This window comes from Heptranchias perlo, chromosome 42 (genome assembly GCF_035084215.1).
Source record: "Heptranchias perlo isolate sHepPer1 chromosome 42, sHepPer1.hap1, whole genome shotgun sequence".
Classification (NCBI taxonomy): domain Eukaryota; kingdom Metazoa; phylum Chordata; class Chondrichthyes; order Hexanchiformes; family Hexanchidae; genus Heptranchias; species Heptranchias perlo.
The window spans coordinates 6720419-6737813 of NC_090366.1; the positions used below are offsets into that span (position 1 = coordinate 6720419).

At 46.1% G+C, this 17395-nt stretch overlaps 1 protein-coding gene across 1 annotated transcript in view; it reads right to left on the reverse strand.

Annotated features, from left to right (window-relative positions):
- Positions 1–17395, reverse strand: part of LOC137306166 (POU domain, class 2, transcription factor 2-like) — a 565364-nt gene that overhangs the window by 537932 nt on the left and 10037 nt on the right. The gene's annotated exons all lie outside the window — the stretch shown is intronic.

The window sequence follows — 17395 nt, forward strand, 5'->3', positions numbered from 1 at the left end:
AGATTGTAAGAGAGAAAGGGAGAGAAGAGATAAAGAGAGAGACAGAGAGATATAAAGAGAGAGAGAGATAGAGAGAGATATATAAAGAGAGGGGGAGATAGAGAGATAGTGAGAAAGAGAGAGAGCTAGAGAGATAAACAGAGAGGTAGGTAGAGAGAGACAGGGTGAGAGAGACAGAGAGAGAGCAAAAGAGAGAGGGAGAAATAAAGAGAGATCGAGAGAGAGAGAGACAGAGGGATATAGAGAGTTAAAGAGAGAAAGATAGAGAGAGAGATACAGAGAAGGGGAGAGAGAGAGAGATAGAGAGAGAGGGGGGTGGGAGAGAGCTAGAGAGATAAAGAGAGAGGGCAGTAGACAGACTAGAGATCATTTTAGTATACCAAGAAGAAGAGTGTCCCAGCACAGACCCTGGCCCATTAATAGCTCGCTCTGTAACCTAACTCCCTCTGCCTCCTATACCTGTCCCTTTGCAGGAAGTCTGTCTATGAGCAGCATGCCCACATCCATGCTGACAGACCCAGGGCTCAACCATTAGATATAACATTCACTCATTTTCTTTTAAACTTTCACCTATTTTTCTGGATGTTATTCTTAATGAAGTATAGTTGCTTATTTATAAACCTGTGTGTCACGGATGAGAATCGTCACTGCTCACTCCCACTCTCTCTCACTCTCACTTCCTCTCTCCCTCTCACCCTCACACTCTCTCTCTCTCTGTCTCACTCAATCTCTCTCAATCTCTCTGTCTCACTCACTCTCTCTCACACTCTGTCTCATTCACTCTCTCTCACTCATTCGCTCTCTCTCACTGCCTTTCTCACTCACTCTCTCATTGTCTCTCTCCCTCACTTGTTCACCCTCTCATTGTCTCTCTCCCTCACTTGTTCACCCTCTCATTGTCGCTCTCACTCTCTCTCTCCCTCACTCCCTCGCCCCCTCATTCTCTCTCTCACTCCCTCTCCCTCACTTGCTCACCCCCTCATTCTCTCTCTCCCTCCTCTCTCTCACTCTCTCTCCTTCACTCGCTCATCCCCACATTCTCTCTCACCCTCCCACTTTCTCTCCCTGACTCGATCATCCCCTCACTCTCTCTCTCACACTCTCTCTCCCCCCTCTCTCACTCGCTCACCCCCTCATTCTCTCTCTCCCCCTCTCTCTCACTCTATCTCCCTCTCACTCTTGTATTAACCCGATCGTTCAATCACACTGGCTGCTCCTGGAGACAGCCTGACAGGAACAGCGTTATTTCAAAATTTTATAAAAGGGACGATGGTTCCCTCAATGGTTGAGCACATTCATGGCAGTGAGCAGCTGAGCTACACCAAGCAGGAAAGGTCCCGGCCTGTGCTTAGTGAGCTGATCTGCTCTGGTGTGGGACTGAGCCCCCCCACACACCGCAGGAAAGGTCCAGGCTCCAGCCCGGGCCTGTGCTGAGTGAGCTGATCTCCCCCAATATGGGACCCCGCTGTCCTGGGGAGGGGCGAGAGAGAATGCGATGGAAAGGGAGGGTCACAGGACTGATGGCCATTCTGCTGAAGAGTTTATTGGGAGCAGATGTTAGAACTGAAGAGAACGCCACAAGACTCCCATCGAGCAGTGCGTCTGGTTCATATGGGGGAAGGCCTGAGTTTGCCAATGCTGGAGAACTTCGATGAGTGGAGGAATCGCAGGGTTTGATGCAGCCTAACTCCTCCTCGCTGCCTCTTCTCAGCCATCAAATTCAAGATGGGCGCCATCGATTGTGTACCACACCAGCCTCCCCCGCCACAGTGAGACAAGGAACAGGCCACCCAGAGTTCCAACAATATCTGACAACACGTGCCTACTACAGCTCAGTCAGCTGGAGACAGCCAAGGCTGGCAATGACGCCAGCACTGGCACTGGCACTGTCACTGGGACCCATCCCAGGCCCGAGGGAGGGGCCAGGGCATTACCGTGAAAGTTTACACCACTGCCCAGGATGTGGAGGAGAGGGTTCCGATCGGCAATGGAAACTCACAGCCTGTCAGAGTGTTACCGTTGGGCAAATCATTTGAATCTTCTCTGGACATTTGCATATCGACAGGTTGAGTCATAAAGGAGCAGTTCGAGGTGGACCCAGCTCCCAGACTCAGAGAGAAACAGAGCACGGCCCAAAACTATCACTAAACAGAGACTGAACCCATGGACCCAGCCCCCAGACTCAGATACACAGGGCTCCGATCAGGATCCAGTACAATGTGAAAAGTGATGGAGTGGCCTGTGGACAACTCCATAACTTATTCACAATTCCATAGTATGGAGTATTTTGAATTTCACAGTCCACATGTGAACTAAATGGCAAAAAGCCATTTCTGGTGAAGCTCTGGCTACAACTGTAGAGATAAGAGTGGAACCAGTCGAGGGCAGTCCCACACACCTGGACAATGGACGAGAGGTGTTGAAGGAGGATAGTGTGGTTAACCCTGAAATACCCCACTTTAACATATACATGAGGACATAACATACATCTTTATATCATGAGGAAAATTGCCCAGGTATGTCCTGTCCACAAAAAGCAGGACAAATCCAATCCGGCCAATTACCGCCCCACCAGTCTATTCTCAATCATCAGCAAAGTGATAGAAGGTGTTGTCGACAGTGATATCAAGCAGCACTTATTCACCAATAACCTGCTCACCGATGCTCAGTTTGGGTTCTGCCAGGACCACTCATTACAGCCTTGGTCCAACCATGGACAAAAGAGCTGAATTCCAGAGGTGAGGTGAGAGCGGGTGCCCTTGACATCAAGGCAGCATTTGACCGAGTGTGGCACCAAGGAGCCCTAGTAAAATTGAAGTCAACGGGAATCAGGAGGAAAACTCTCCAGTGGCTGGAGTCAAACTTAGCACAAAGGTAATGGTTGTTGGAGGCCAATCATCTCAGTCCCAGGACATCACTACACCATCACCCAGGAGTTCCTTGGGCAGTGTCCTAGGCCCAACCATCTTCAGCTGTTTCATCAATGACCTTCCCTCCATCATAAGGTCAGAAATGGGATGTTCGCTGATGATTGCACAGTGTTCAGTTCCATTCGCAACCCCTTAGATAATGAGGCAGTCCGTGCCCGCATGCAGCAAGGCCTGGACAACATCCACGCTTGGGCTCATAAGTGGCAAGTAACATTTGTGCCAGACAAGTGCCAGGCAATGACCACCTCCATCAAGAGAGAGTCTAACCACCTCCCCTTGACGTTCAACAGCATTACCATTGCCAAATCCCCCACCATCAACATCCTGGGGGTCACCATTGACCAGAAACTAAACTGGACCAGCCACATAAATACTGTGGCCACAAGAGCAGGTCAGAGGCTGGGTATTCTGCGGCGAGTGACTCACCTCCTGACTCCCCAAAGCCTTTCCACCATCTACAAGGCACAAGTCAGGAGTGTGATGGAATACTCTCCACTTGCCTGGATGAGTGCAGCTCCAACAACACTCAAGAAGCTCGACACCATCCAGGCAAAGCAGCCCGTTTGATCGGCACCCCATCCACCACCCAAAACACTCACTCCCTTCACCACCAGCGCACTGTGGCTGCAGTGTGTACCATCCACAGGATGCACTGCAGCAACTCGCCAAGGCTTCTTCGACAGCACCTCCCAAACCCGTGACCTCTACCACCTAGAAGGACAAGGGCAGCAGGCACATGGGAACAACACCACCTGCACGTTCCCCTCCAAGTCACACACCATCCCGACTTGGAAATATATCACCGTTCCTTCATCATCGCTGGGTCAAAATCCTGGAACTCCCTATCTAATAGCACTGTGGGAGAACCTTCACCACACGGACTGCAATGGTTCAAGAAGGCGGCTCACCACCACCTTCTCAAGGGCAATTAGGGATGGGCAATAAATGCCGGCCTCGCCAGCGACGCCCACATCCCATGAATGAATCAAAAAAAAAGGTAGGATAAATATAACTGCACTGCAGAAACTCCCCATATTCCTGTGCAACATCAGTGGAACTCGTTCTGACTTGGTAAGGCAGCAAATAATCAAAGGAGAGAGTAAGGAAGAACTTCCATACATTCCTCTAGCCCCTTATCATGTCCTCAAGGGGGCCCAAAGTGTTTCCCAGCCAATAAATTCCTTTTGAAGTGCGAGCCATTGTTGTGATGTAGGCAAACGTGAAAGCCAAGTTGCACAAAGAGCAACTGAATGAATAAGCCATTAATCTGGTTCTGGAGATGGTTAAAAGAACAATTTTGGGCAGAAATCCAGGATTATTATTCAGATAATCCTCTAGTTTACAGCTGTTTGCAAGGCTATTATTATGCAGATAATCCTCTAGTTTACTGCTGGTTACAAGGTTATAATTGTACAGATAATCCTCTAGTTTACTGCTGGTTACAAGGTTATAATTGTACAGATAATCCTCTAGTTTACTGCTGGTTACAAGGTTATTATTTTACAGATAATCATCTAGTTTATTGCTGGTTACAAAGTTAGTATTGAACAGATAATCCACGAGTTTACTGCTGGTCGAAAGGTTCTTATTTTACAGTTAATCCACTAGTTTATTGCTGGTTTCAAGGTTATTATTGTTCAGATAATCCACTAGTTTATCACTGGTTATAAGATTATTGTTGTACAAATAATCCTCTAGTTTATTGCTGGTTACGATGTTATTATTGCACAGATAATCCTCTAGTTTATTGCTGGTTACCAGGTTAGTATTGTACAAATAATCCTCTAGTTTATTGCTGGTTACAAGGTTGGTATTGTAAGATAATCCACCAGTTTACTGCTGGTCACAAGGTTATAATTATACAGATAATCCTCTAGTTTATTGCTGGTTACCAGGTTAGTATTGTACAAATAATCCTCTAGTTTATTGCTGGTTACAAGGTTGGTATTGTACAGATAATCCACTAGTTCACTGCTGATCACTTACTTTGCATGTAATGGGAGTGAGATTAATGGCGATGTTGCCTTTGTCTGTTCTGTCACAATGTTTGAATATGGGCATCACATTAATCTGTTTTCAATCGACTGGCACATCCCCACTCTCCATTGACACCCTTATGATGACCATCCATGCCTCACAAATCTCCTCCCTCGTCTCCCTTATCCCTCTGGATTAAACACGTTATGTACAGTGAGGGTTGACCAGTTTTGAGCCCTTATACTCTCATTTATATCAAAGCCATTAATTTTGCCGGAGATGACCGTGCTCGGGGAGGGCCAGTTACTCATGAATACGAATGTTTAAAAACTTGTGCCTATCCTCTTAGTCCCATTTTGAGTTAGCTGTGGCTCAGTGGGTAGCTTTCTTGCCTCTGTGTCAGAAGGTCGTGGGTTCAAGTCCCACTCCAGATTCTTAAGTACATAATCCAGGCCAACAGTCCCAGTGCAGTACTGAGGGAGGCTGCACTGTTGGAGGTGCTGTCTTTTGGATGAGACGTTAAACCGAGGCCTTGTCTGCCCTCTCATGTAAAAGATCCCAAGGCAACTATTGCAAAAAAGAGCAGGGAGGTTCTCCCTGGTGTCCCGGCCAACATTTTTCCCTCAACCAACATCACTAAAAAAACAGATGATCTGGTCATTATCACATTGCTGTTTGTGGGATCTTGCTGTGCGCAAATTGGCTGCCGTGTTTCCGACATTACAACAGTGACGACAATTTATAAAAGTACTTCATTGGCTGTAAAGCGCTTTGGGATGTCCTGAGGTTGCGAAAGGCGCTGTAGAAATGCAAGTTCTTTCTTTCCTTTTTGCATCTTTTATCATTCTCACCTGACTGATGTGGGACTGAAATAATTCCTTCCACTTCTGTTTGGCAGAGGTCGCTTTACCTCTTTATTTCTCTGCTGATATGTTTATTGGTCTGTGCAGGATAATGTGGGGCAGGCTTTGTGGACCAGCTGGCCGATTCCTGCCCCTCATTTTCCGATGTTCCTTTGTTTTTCCTTCAATCCAGTCGATAACTCACTGTGATAGGCTTCCTGTTCCAATCTGCATTACACATTCCATTTACCCACAGATCCATTCTCCGTTCTGTGGCTCATCGGTTTCACTGGTGGAGATCAGCTCTCCCCTGTCTATCGGGTCAGTGTGACAGTGCCTGGGCACAGGGGACAGGTTCAGCGTGACAGGATCAGGGCACTGTACAGGGTCAGTGTGACAGTACCAGGACACCGTACAGGGTCAGTGTGACAGTACCAGGGCACCGTACAGGGTCAGTGTGACAGTATCAGGGCAACGTACAGGGTCAGTGTGACAGTATCAGGGCAACGTACAGGGTCAGTGTGGCAGTATCAGGGCACCGTACAGGGTCAGTGTGACAGTATCAGGGCACCGTACAGGGTCAGTGTGACAGTACGTGGGCACAGTACAGGGTCAGTGTGACAGTACCTGGGCACAGTACAGGGTCAGTGTGACAGTACCTGGGCACCGTACAGGGTCAGTGTGACAGTACCTGGGCACCGTACAGGGTCAGTGTGACAGTACCTGGGCACAGTACAGGGTCAGTGTGACAGTACCAGGGCACAGTACAGGGTCAGTGTGACAGTACCTGGGCACAGTACAGGGTCAGTGTGACAGTACCTGGGCACAGTACAGCGTCAGTGTGACAGTACCTGGGCACCGTACAGGGTCAGTGTGACAGTACCTGGGCACCGTACAGGGTCAGTGTGACAGTACCAGGGCACCGTACAGGGTCAGTGTGACAGTACCAGGGCACCGTACAGGGTCAGTGTGACAGTACCTGGGCACCGTACAGGGTCAGTGTGACAGTACCAGGGCACAGTACAGAGTCAGTGTGACAGTACCTGGGCACCGTACAGGGTCAGTGTGACAGTACCTGGGCACAGTACAGGGTCAGTGTGACAGTAACAGGGCACAGTACAGGGTCAGTGTGACAGTACCAGGGCACAGTACAGGGTCAGTGTGACAGTACCAGGGCACAGTACAGGGTCAGTGTGACAGTACCTGGGCACAGTACAGGGTCAGTGTGACAGTACCTGGGCACAGTACAGGGTCAGTGTGACAGTACGTGGGCACAGTACAGGGTCAGTGTGACAGTACCTGGGCACAGTACAGGGTCAGTGTGACAGTACCTGGGCACAGTACAGGGTCAGTGTGACAGTATGTGGGCACAGTACAGGGTCAGTGTGACAGGACCTGGGCACAGTACAGGGTCAGTGTGACAGTACCTGGGCACAGTACAGGGTCAGTGTGACAGTACGTGGGCACAGTACAGGGTCAGTGTGACAGTACCTGGGCACAGTACAGGGTCAGTGTGACAGTACCTGGGCACAGTACAGGGTCAGTGTGACAGTACCAGGGCACAGTACAGGGTCAGTGTGACAGTACCTGGGCACAGTACAGGGTCAGTGTGACAGTACCTGGGCACAGTACAGGGTCAGTGTGACAGTACCAGGGCACAGTACAGGGTCAGTGTGACAGTACATGGGCACAGTACAGGGTCAGTGTGACAGTGCCTGGGCACAGTACAGGGTCAGTGTGACAGTACGTGGGCACAGTACAGGGTCAATGTGACAGTACCTGGGCACAGTACAGGGTCAGTGTGACAGTACCTGGGCACAGTACAGGGTCAGTGTGACAGTACGTGGGCACAGTACAGGGTCAGTGTGACAGTACCTGGGCACAGTACAGGGTCAGTGTGATGGTACCTGGGCACAGTACCTGGGCACAGTACAGGGTCAGTGTGACAGTACCTGGGCACAGTATAGGGTCAGTGTGACAGTACCTGGGCACAGTACAGGGTCAGTGTGACAGTACCTGGGCACGGTACCTGGGCACAGTACAGTGTCAGTGTGACAGTACCTGGGCACAGTACAGGGTCAGTGTGACAGTACCTGGGCACAGTACAGGGTCAGTGTGACAGTACCTGGGCACAGTACAGGGTCAGTGTGACAGTACCAGGGCACAGTATAGGGTCAGTGTGACAGTACCAGGGCACAGTACAGGGTCAGTGTGACAGTACCAGGGCACAGTATAGGGTCAGTGTGACAGTACCAGGGCACAGTATAGGGTCAGTGTGACAGTGCCTGGGCACAGTACAGGGTCAGTGTGACAGTACATGGGCACAGTACATGGGCACAGTACAGGGTCAGTGTGACAGTACCAGGGCACAGTATAGGGTCAGTGTGACAGTACCTGGGCACAGTACAGGGTCAGTGTGACAGTACCTGGGCACAGTACAGGGTCAGTGTGACAGTACGTGGGCACAGTACAGGGTCAGTGTGACAGTACCTGGGCACAGTACAGGGTCAGTGTGACAGTACCTGGGCACAGTACAGGATCAGTGTGACAGTACCTGGGCACAGTACAGGATCAGTGTGACAGTACCAGGGCACAGTACAGGGTCAGTGTGACAGTACATGGGCACAGTACAGTGTCAGTGTGACAGTACCTGGGCACAGTACAGGGTCAGTGTGACAGTACCTGGTCACTGTACAGGGTCAGTGTGACAGTACCAGGGCACAGTACAGGGTCAGTGTGACAGTACCAGGGCACAGTACAGGGTCAGTGTGACAGTTCCTGGGCACAGTACAGGGTCAGTGTGACAGTACCTGGGCACAGTACAGGGTCAGTGTGACAGTACCAGGGCACAGTACAGGGTCAGTGTGACAGTACCTGGGCACAGTACAGGGTCAGTGTGACAGTACCTGGGCACAGTACAGGGTCAGTGTGACAATACGAGGGCACAGTACAGGGTCAGTGTGACAGTACCTGGGCACAGTACAGGGTCAGTGTGACAGTACCTGGGCACAGTACAGGGTCAGTGTGACAATACGAGGGCACAGTACAGGGTCAGTGTGACAGTACCTGGGCACAGTACCTGGGCACAGTACAGGGTCAGTGTGACAGTACCTGGGCACAGTACAGGGTCAGTGTGACAGTACCTGGGCACAGTACAGGGTCAGTGTGACAGTACCTGGGCACAGTACAGGGTCAGTGTGACAGTACGTGGGCACAGTACAGGGTCAGTGTGACAGTACCTGGGCACAGTACAGGATCAGTGTGACAGTACGTGGGCACAGTACAGGGTCAGTGTGACAGTACCTGGGCACAGTACAGGGTCAGTGTGACGGTACCTGGGCACAGTACAGGGTCAGTGTGACAGTACCTGGGCACAGTACAGGGTCAGTGTGACAGTACCTGGGCACAGTACAGGGTCAGTGTGACAGTACGTGGGCACAGTACAGGGTCAGTGTGACAGTACCTGGGCACAGTACAGGGTCAGTGTGACAGTACCTGGGCACAGTACAGGGTCAGTGTGACAGTACCTGGGCACAGTACAGGGTCAGTGTGACAGTACCTGGGCACAGTACAGGGTCAGTGTGACAGTACCTGGGCACAGTACAGGGTCAGTGTGACAGTACCTGGGCACAGTACAGGGTCAGTGTGACAGTACCTGGGCACAGTACAGGATCAGTGTGACAGTACGTGGGCACAGTACAGGGTCAGTGTGACAGTACCTGGGCACAGTACAGGATCAGTGTGACAGTACGTGGGCACAGTACAGGGTCAGTGTGACAGGACCTGGGCACAGTACAGGATCAGTGTGACAGTACCTGGGCACAGTACATGATCAGTGTGACAGTACGTGGGCACAGTACAGGGTCAGTGTGACAGTACCTGGGCACAGTACTGGGTCAGTGTGACAGTACCTGGGCACAGTACAGGGTCAGTGTGACAGTACCTGGGCACAGTACAGGGTCAGTGTGACAGTACCAGGGCACAGTACAGGATCAGTGTGACAGTACCTGGGCACAGTACAGGGTCAGTGTGACAGTACCTGGGCACAGTACAGGGTCAGTGTGATGGTACCTGGGCACAGTACAGGGTCAGTGTGACAGTACCTGGGCACAGTACCTGGGCACAGTACAGGGTCAGTGTGACAGTACCTGGGCACAGTACAGGGTCAGTGTGACAGTACCTGGGCACAGTACAGAGTCAGTGTGACAGTACCTGGGCACAGTGCAGGGTCAGTGTGACAGTACCTGGGCACAGTACAGTCACACACATTTCCCAGCTCTCACTCACACCTGTCCCATGTACGCCCTCTAATGCTGAGCTGAATTGTGCACATGTGCTGTACAGGAAAAGAACAAAATCCAAATCCTGATTTCCGTGTTACTGAATACCACCGAAAGGGTCAGTGTGTGAATCCCATTAACCCCCGGAGTACTGAGGGGAGAGTCTGTCCCCGATCACTGAATGCCCAGGGTCAGTGTGTGATTCCCATTAACCCCCGGAGTACTGAGGGGAGAGTCTGTCCCCGATCACTGAATACCCAGGGTCAGTGTGTGATTCCCATTAACCCCCGGAGTACTGAGGGGAGAGTCTGTCCCCGATCACTGAATACCCAGGGTCAGTGTGTGATTCCCATTAACCCCCGGAGTACTGAGGGGAGAGTCTGTCCCCGATCACTGAATACCCAGGGTCAGTGTGTGAATCCCATTAACCCCCGGAGTACTGAGGGGAGAGTCTGTCCCCGATCACTGAATACCCAGGGTCAGTGTGTGAATCCCATTAACCCCCGGAGTACTGAGGGGAGAGTCTGTCCCCGATCACTGAATACCCAGGGTCAGTGTGTGAATCCCATTAATACTCGATGTGCTGAGGAAGTCAATCAGTCAGCAGGTTTGTTAGTGTGTACAAGTTCGAGGAAGGATCAGGCAGCAATTGATAGCTGCACACTTTGTCCTGAGGCTGAGATTCTGTGAGTGAACAGGCTCCTTTGATACAGGAAGTACTTTGATCATTTATTGAAACGATACCAGCTTGTCACTTTCACTGACTGAAATAAGTCAGCTCCCACTCGCTGACAGCTGCGTGGGATCACAGGGGTGAACAGCCTCATCATAGAAAGCACACAACAGATCAGACCAATCTCATAGACACACGTCCTCCATCAGAGTGACTCACTCAAACACCAATGCACCAAAGTGCTCACACCCAAAAACCAGGGAGTCCGTAACCGAAACACCACAACAATACCGTCAGTGGCCACAGGAAGGGTCAGCGAGCAATCATCATCCACTCCCAGTCTCAATCGCACCCTCCATCACTGAGACTCTCACCATCTGTTACTGATACTTTCAAACATTGTTGCTGAGACTCTCACACCCTGTTACTGATACTCTCTCACACTGTTACTCATACTCTCACCACCTGGAACTGATACTCTCAAAAACTGCTACTGATACTCTCACAGATTGTTACTGATACTCCCACCATCTGTTACTGATATTCTCAAACACTGTTACTGATACTCTCACACATTGTTACTGATACTCTCAAACACTGTTACTGATTACTCTCACACATTGTTACTGATACTCTCACCATCTGTTACAGATACTCTCACACATTGTTACTGATACTCTCACCATCTGTTACTGATACTCTCACACATTGTTACTGATACTCTCACCATCTGTTACTGATACTCTCACACATTGTTACTGATACTCTCACCATCTGTTACTGATACTCTCAAACACTGTTACTGATACTCTCACACATTGTTACTGATACTCTCAAACACTGTTACTGATTACTCTCACACATTGTTACTGATACTCTCACCATCTGTTACTGATACTCTCACACATTGTTACTGATACTCTCACCATCTGTTACTGATACTCTCACACATTGTTACTGATACTCTCACCATCTGTTACTGATACTCTCACACATTGTTACTGATACTCTCACCATCTGTTACTGATACTCTCACACATTGTTACTGATACTCTCACCATCTGTTACTGATACTCTCAAACACTGTTACTGATACTCTCACACATTGTTACTGATACTCTCAAACACTGTTACTGATTACTCTCACACATTGTTACTGATACTCTCACCATCTGTTACTGATACTCTCACATATTGTTACTGATACTCTCACCATCTGTTACTGATACTCTCACACATTGTTACTGATACTCTCACCATCTGTTACTGATACTCTCACACATTGTTACTGATACTCTCACCATCTGTTACTGATACTCTCACACATTGTTACTGATACTCTCACCATCTGTTACTGATACTCTCACTCTCTGTTACTGCTGCTCCCACGATCTGTTACTGATATTCACACACTCTCTGTTACTAATATTCCCACACTCTCTGTTACTAATATTCACACACTCTCTGTTACTGATATTCTCACACTCTGTTGCTGATATTCGCACACTCTCTGTTACTGATATTCACACACTCTCTGTTACTGATATTCACACACTCTCTGTTACTGATATTCACACACTCTCTGTTACTGATATTTTCACACTCTCTGTTACTGATATTCACACACTCTCTGTTACTGATATTCACACACTCTCTGTTACTGATATTCACACACTCTCTGTTACTGATATTCTCACACTCTGTTACTGATATTCACACACTCTCTGTTACTGATATTCACACACTCTCTGTTACTGATATTCCCACACTCTCTGTTACTGATATTCACACACTCTCTGTTACTGATATTCATACACTCTCTGTTACTGATATTCCCACACTCTCTGTTACTGATATTTACACATTCTCTGTTACTGATATTCCCACACTCTCTGTTACTGATATTCCCACACTCTCTGTTACTGATATTTACACATTCTCTGTACTGATATTCCCACACTCTCTGTTACTGATATTCCCACATTCTCTGTTACTGATATTCATACACTCTCTGTTACTGATATTCCCACACTCTCTGTTACTGATATTTACACATTCTCTGTTACTGATATTCATACACTCTCTGTTACTGATATTCCCACACTCTCTGTTACTGATATTTACACATTCTCTGTACTGATATTCCCACACTCTCTGTTACTGATATTCCCACATTCTCTGTTACTGATATTCATACACTCTCTGTTACTGATATTCCCACACTCTCTGTTACTGATATTCCCACACTCTCTGTTACTGATATTCATACACTCTCTGTTACTGATATTCCCACACTCTCTGTTACTGATATTTACACATTCTCTGTTACTGATATTCCCACACTCTCTGTTACTGATATTCCCACATTCTCTGTTACTGATATTCACACACTCTCTGTTACTGATATTCATACACTCTCTGTTACTGATATTCCCACACTCTCTGTTACTGATATTTACACATTCTCTGTTACTGATATTCATACACTCTCTGTTACTGATATTCACACACTCTCTGTTACTGATATTCTCACACTCTCTGTTACTGATATTCCCACACTCTCTGTTACTGATATTCACACACTCTCTGTTACTGATATTCACACACTCTCTGTTACTGATATTCACACACTCTCTGTTACTGATATTCACACACTCTCTGTTACTGATATTCACACACTCTCTGTTACTGATATTCTCACACTCTCTGTTACTGATATTTACACATTCTCTGTTACTGATATTCACACACTCTCTGTACTGATATTCTCACACTCTCTGTTACTGATATTTACACATTCTCTGTTACTGATATTCACACACTCTCTGTACTGATATTCCCACACTCTCTGTTACTGATATTCACACACTCTCTGTTACTGATATTCCCACATTCTCAGTTACTGATATTCACACACTCTCTGTTACTGATATTCTCACACTCTCTGTTACTGATATTTACAAATTCTCTGTTACTGATATTCACACACTCTCTGTACTGATATTCCCACATTCTCTGTTACTGATATTCACACACTCTCTGTTAGTGATATTCCCACATTCTCTGTTACTGATATTCACACACTCTCTGTTACTGATATTCACACACTCTCTGTTACTGATATTCCCACACTCTCTGTTACTGATATTCACACACTCTCTGTTACTGATATTCACACACTCTCTGTTACTGATATTCCCACACTCTCTGTTACTGATATTCACACACTCTCTGTTACTGATATTCCCACACTCTCTGTTACTGATATTCTCACACTCTCTGTTACTGATATTCTCACACTCTCTGTACTGATATTCCCACATTCTCTGTTACTGATATTCACACACTCTCTGTTAGTGATATTCCCACATTCTCTGTTACTGATATTCACACACTCTCTGTTACTGATATTCACACACTCTCTGTTACTGATATTCCCACACTCTCTGTTACTGATATTCACACACTCTCTGTTACTGATATTCACACACTCTCTGTTACTGATATTCACACACTCTCTGTTACTGATATTCCCACACTCTCTGTTACTGATATTCCCACACTCTCTGTTACTGATATTCCCACACTCTCTGTTACTGATATTCACACACTCTCTGTTACTGATATTCACACACTCTCTGTTACTGATATTCTCACACTCTCTGTTACTGATATTTACACATTCTCTGTTACTGATATTCACACACTCTCTGTACTGATATTCTCACACTCTCTGTTACTGATATTTACACATTCTCTGTTACTGATATTCACACACTCTCTGTTACTGATATTCACACACTCTCTGTTACTGATATTTACACATTCTCTGTTACTGATATTCCCACATTCTCAGTTACTGATATTCACACACTCTCTGTTACTGATATTTACACACTCTCTGTACTGATATTCTCACACTCTCTGTTACTGATATTTACACATTCTCTGTTACTGATATTCACACACTCTCTGTACTGATATTCTCACACTCTCTGTTACTGATATTCATACACTCTCTGTTACTGATATTCACACACTCTCTGTACTGATATTCCCACACTCTCTGTTACTGATATTCTCACACTCTCTGTTACTGATATTCACACACTCTCTGTTACTGATATACCCACATTCTCTGTTACTGATATTCACACACTCTCTGTACTGATATTCCCACACTCTCTGTTACTGATATTCTCACACTCTCTGTTACTGATATTCACACACTCTCTGTTACTGATATACCCACATTCTCTGTTACTGATATTCACACACTCTCTGTACTGATATTCTCACACTCTCTGTTACTGATATACCCACATTCTCTGTTACTGATATTCACACACTCTCTGTTACTGATATTCCCACATTCTCAGTTACTGATATTCACACACTCTCTGTTACTGATATTCACACACTCTCTGTTGCTGATATTCACACACTCTCTGTTACTGATATTCCCACATTCTCAGTTACTGATATTCACACACTCTCTGTTACTGATATTCTCAGACTCTCTGTTACTGATATTCACACACTCTCTGTTACTGATATTCCCACATTCTCAGTTACTGATATTCACACACTCTCTGTTACTGATATTCTCAGACTCTCTGTTACTGATATTCACACACTCTCTGTTACTGATATTCACACACTCTCTGTTACTGATATTCACACACTCTCTGTTACTGATATTCACACACTCTCTGTTACTGATATTCTCAGACTCTCTGTTACTGATATTCACACACTCTCTGTTGCTGATATTCATACACTCTCTGTTACTGATATTCACACACTCTCTGTTACTGATATTCTCACACTCTCTGTACTGATATTCACACACTCTCTGTTACTGATATTCACACACTCTCTGTACTGATATTCCCACACTCTCTGTTACTGATATTCACACACTCTCTGTTACTGATATTCACACACTCTCTGTTACTGATATTCACACACTCTCTGTTACTGATATTCCCACATTCTCAGTTACTGATATTCACACACTCTCTGTTACTGATATTCTCAGACTCTCTGTTACTGATATTCACACTCTCTCTGTTACTGATATTCTCAGACTCTCTGTTACTGATATTCACACACTCTCTGTTACTGATATTCACACACTCTCTGTTACTGATATTCGCACACTCTCTGTACTGATATTCCCACACTCTCTGTTACTGATATTCACACACTCTCTGTTACTGATATTCTCACACTCTCTGTACTGATATTCTCACACTCTCTGTTAGTGATATTCCCACATTCTCAGTTACTGATATTCACACACTCTCTGTTACTGATATTCTCACACTCTCTGTTACTGATATTTACACACTCTCTGTTACTGATATTCTCACACTCTCTGTTACTGATATTTACACATTCTCTGTTACTGATATTCACACACTCTCTGTACTGATTTTCCCACACTCTCTGTTACTGATATTCCCACACTCTCTGTTACTGATATTCACACACTCTCTGTTACTGATATTCTCACACTCTCTGTTAGTGATATTCACACACTCTCTGTTACTGATATTCCCACACTCTCTGTTACTGATATTCACACACTCTCTGTTACTGATATTCTCACACTCTCTGTTAGTGATATTTACACACTCTCTGTTACTGATATTCTCACACTCTCTGTTACTGATATTCACACACTCTCTGTTACTGATATTCACACACTCTCTGTTACTGATATTCCCACACTCTCTGTTACTGATATTCTCACACTCTCTGTTACTGATATTCCCACACTCTCTGTTACTGATATTCACACACTCTCTGTTACTGATATTCATACACTCTCTGTTACTGATATTCCCACACTCTCTGTTACTGATATTCTCACACTCTCTGTTACTGATATTCCCACACTCTCTGTTACTGATATTCACACACTCTCTGTTACTGATATTCCCACACTCTCTGTTACTGATATTCACACACTCTCTGTTACTGATATTCCCACATTCTCAGTTACTGATATTCACACACTCTCTGTTACTGATATTCACACACTCTCTGTTACTGATATTCCCACACTCTGTTACTGATATTCCCACACTCTCTGTTACTGATATTCTCACACTCTCTGTTACTGATATTCCCACACTCTCTGTTACTGATATTCACACACTCTCTGTTACTGATATTCTCAGACTCTCTGTTACTGATATTCACACTCTCTCTGTTACTGATATTCTCAGACTCTCTGTTACTGATATTCACACACTCTCTGTTACTGATATTCACACACTCTCTGTTACTGATATTCACACACTCTCTGTTACTGATATTCACACACTCTCTGTTACTGATATTCACACACTCTCTGTTACTGATATTCCCACACTCTCTGTACTGATATTCCCACACTCTCTGTTACTGATATTCACACACTCTCTGTTACTGATATTCTCACACTCTCTGTACTGATATTCTCACACTCTCTGTTAGTGATATTCCCACATTCTCAGTTACTGATATTCACACACTCTCTGTTACTGATATTCTCACACTCTCTGTTACTGATATTTACACACTCTCTGTTACTGATATTCTCACACTCTCTGTTACTGATATTTACACATTCTCTGTTACTGATATTCACACACTCTCTGTACTGATTTTCCCACACTCTCTGTTACTGATATTCCCACACTC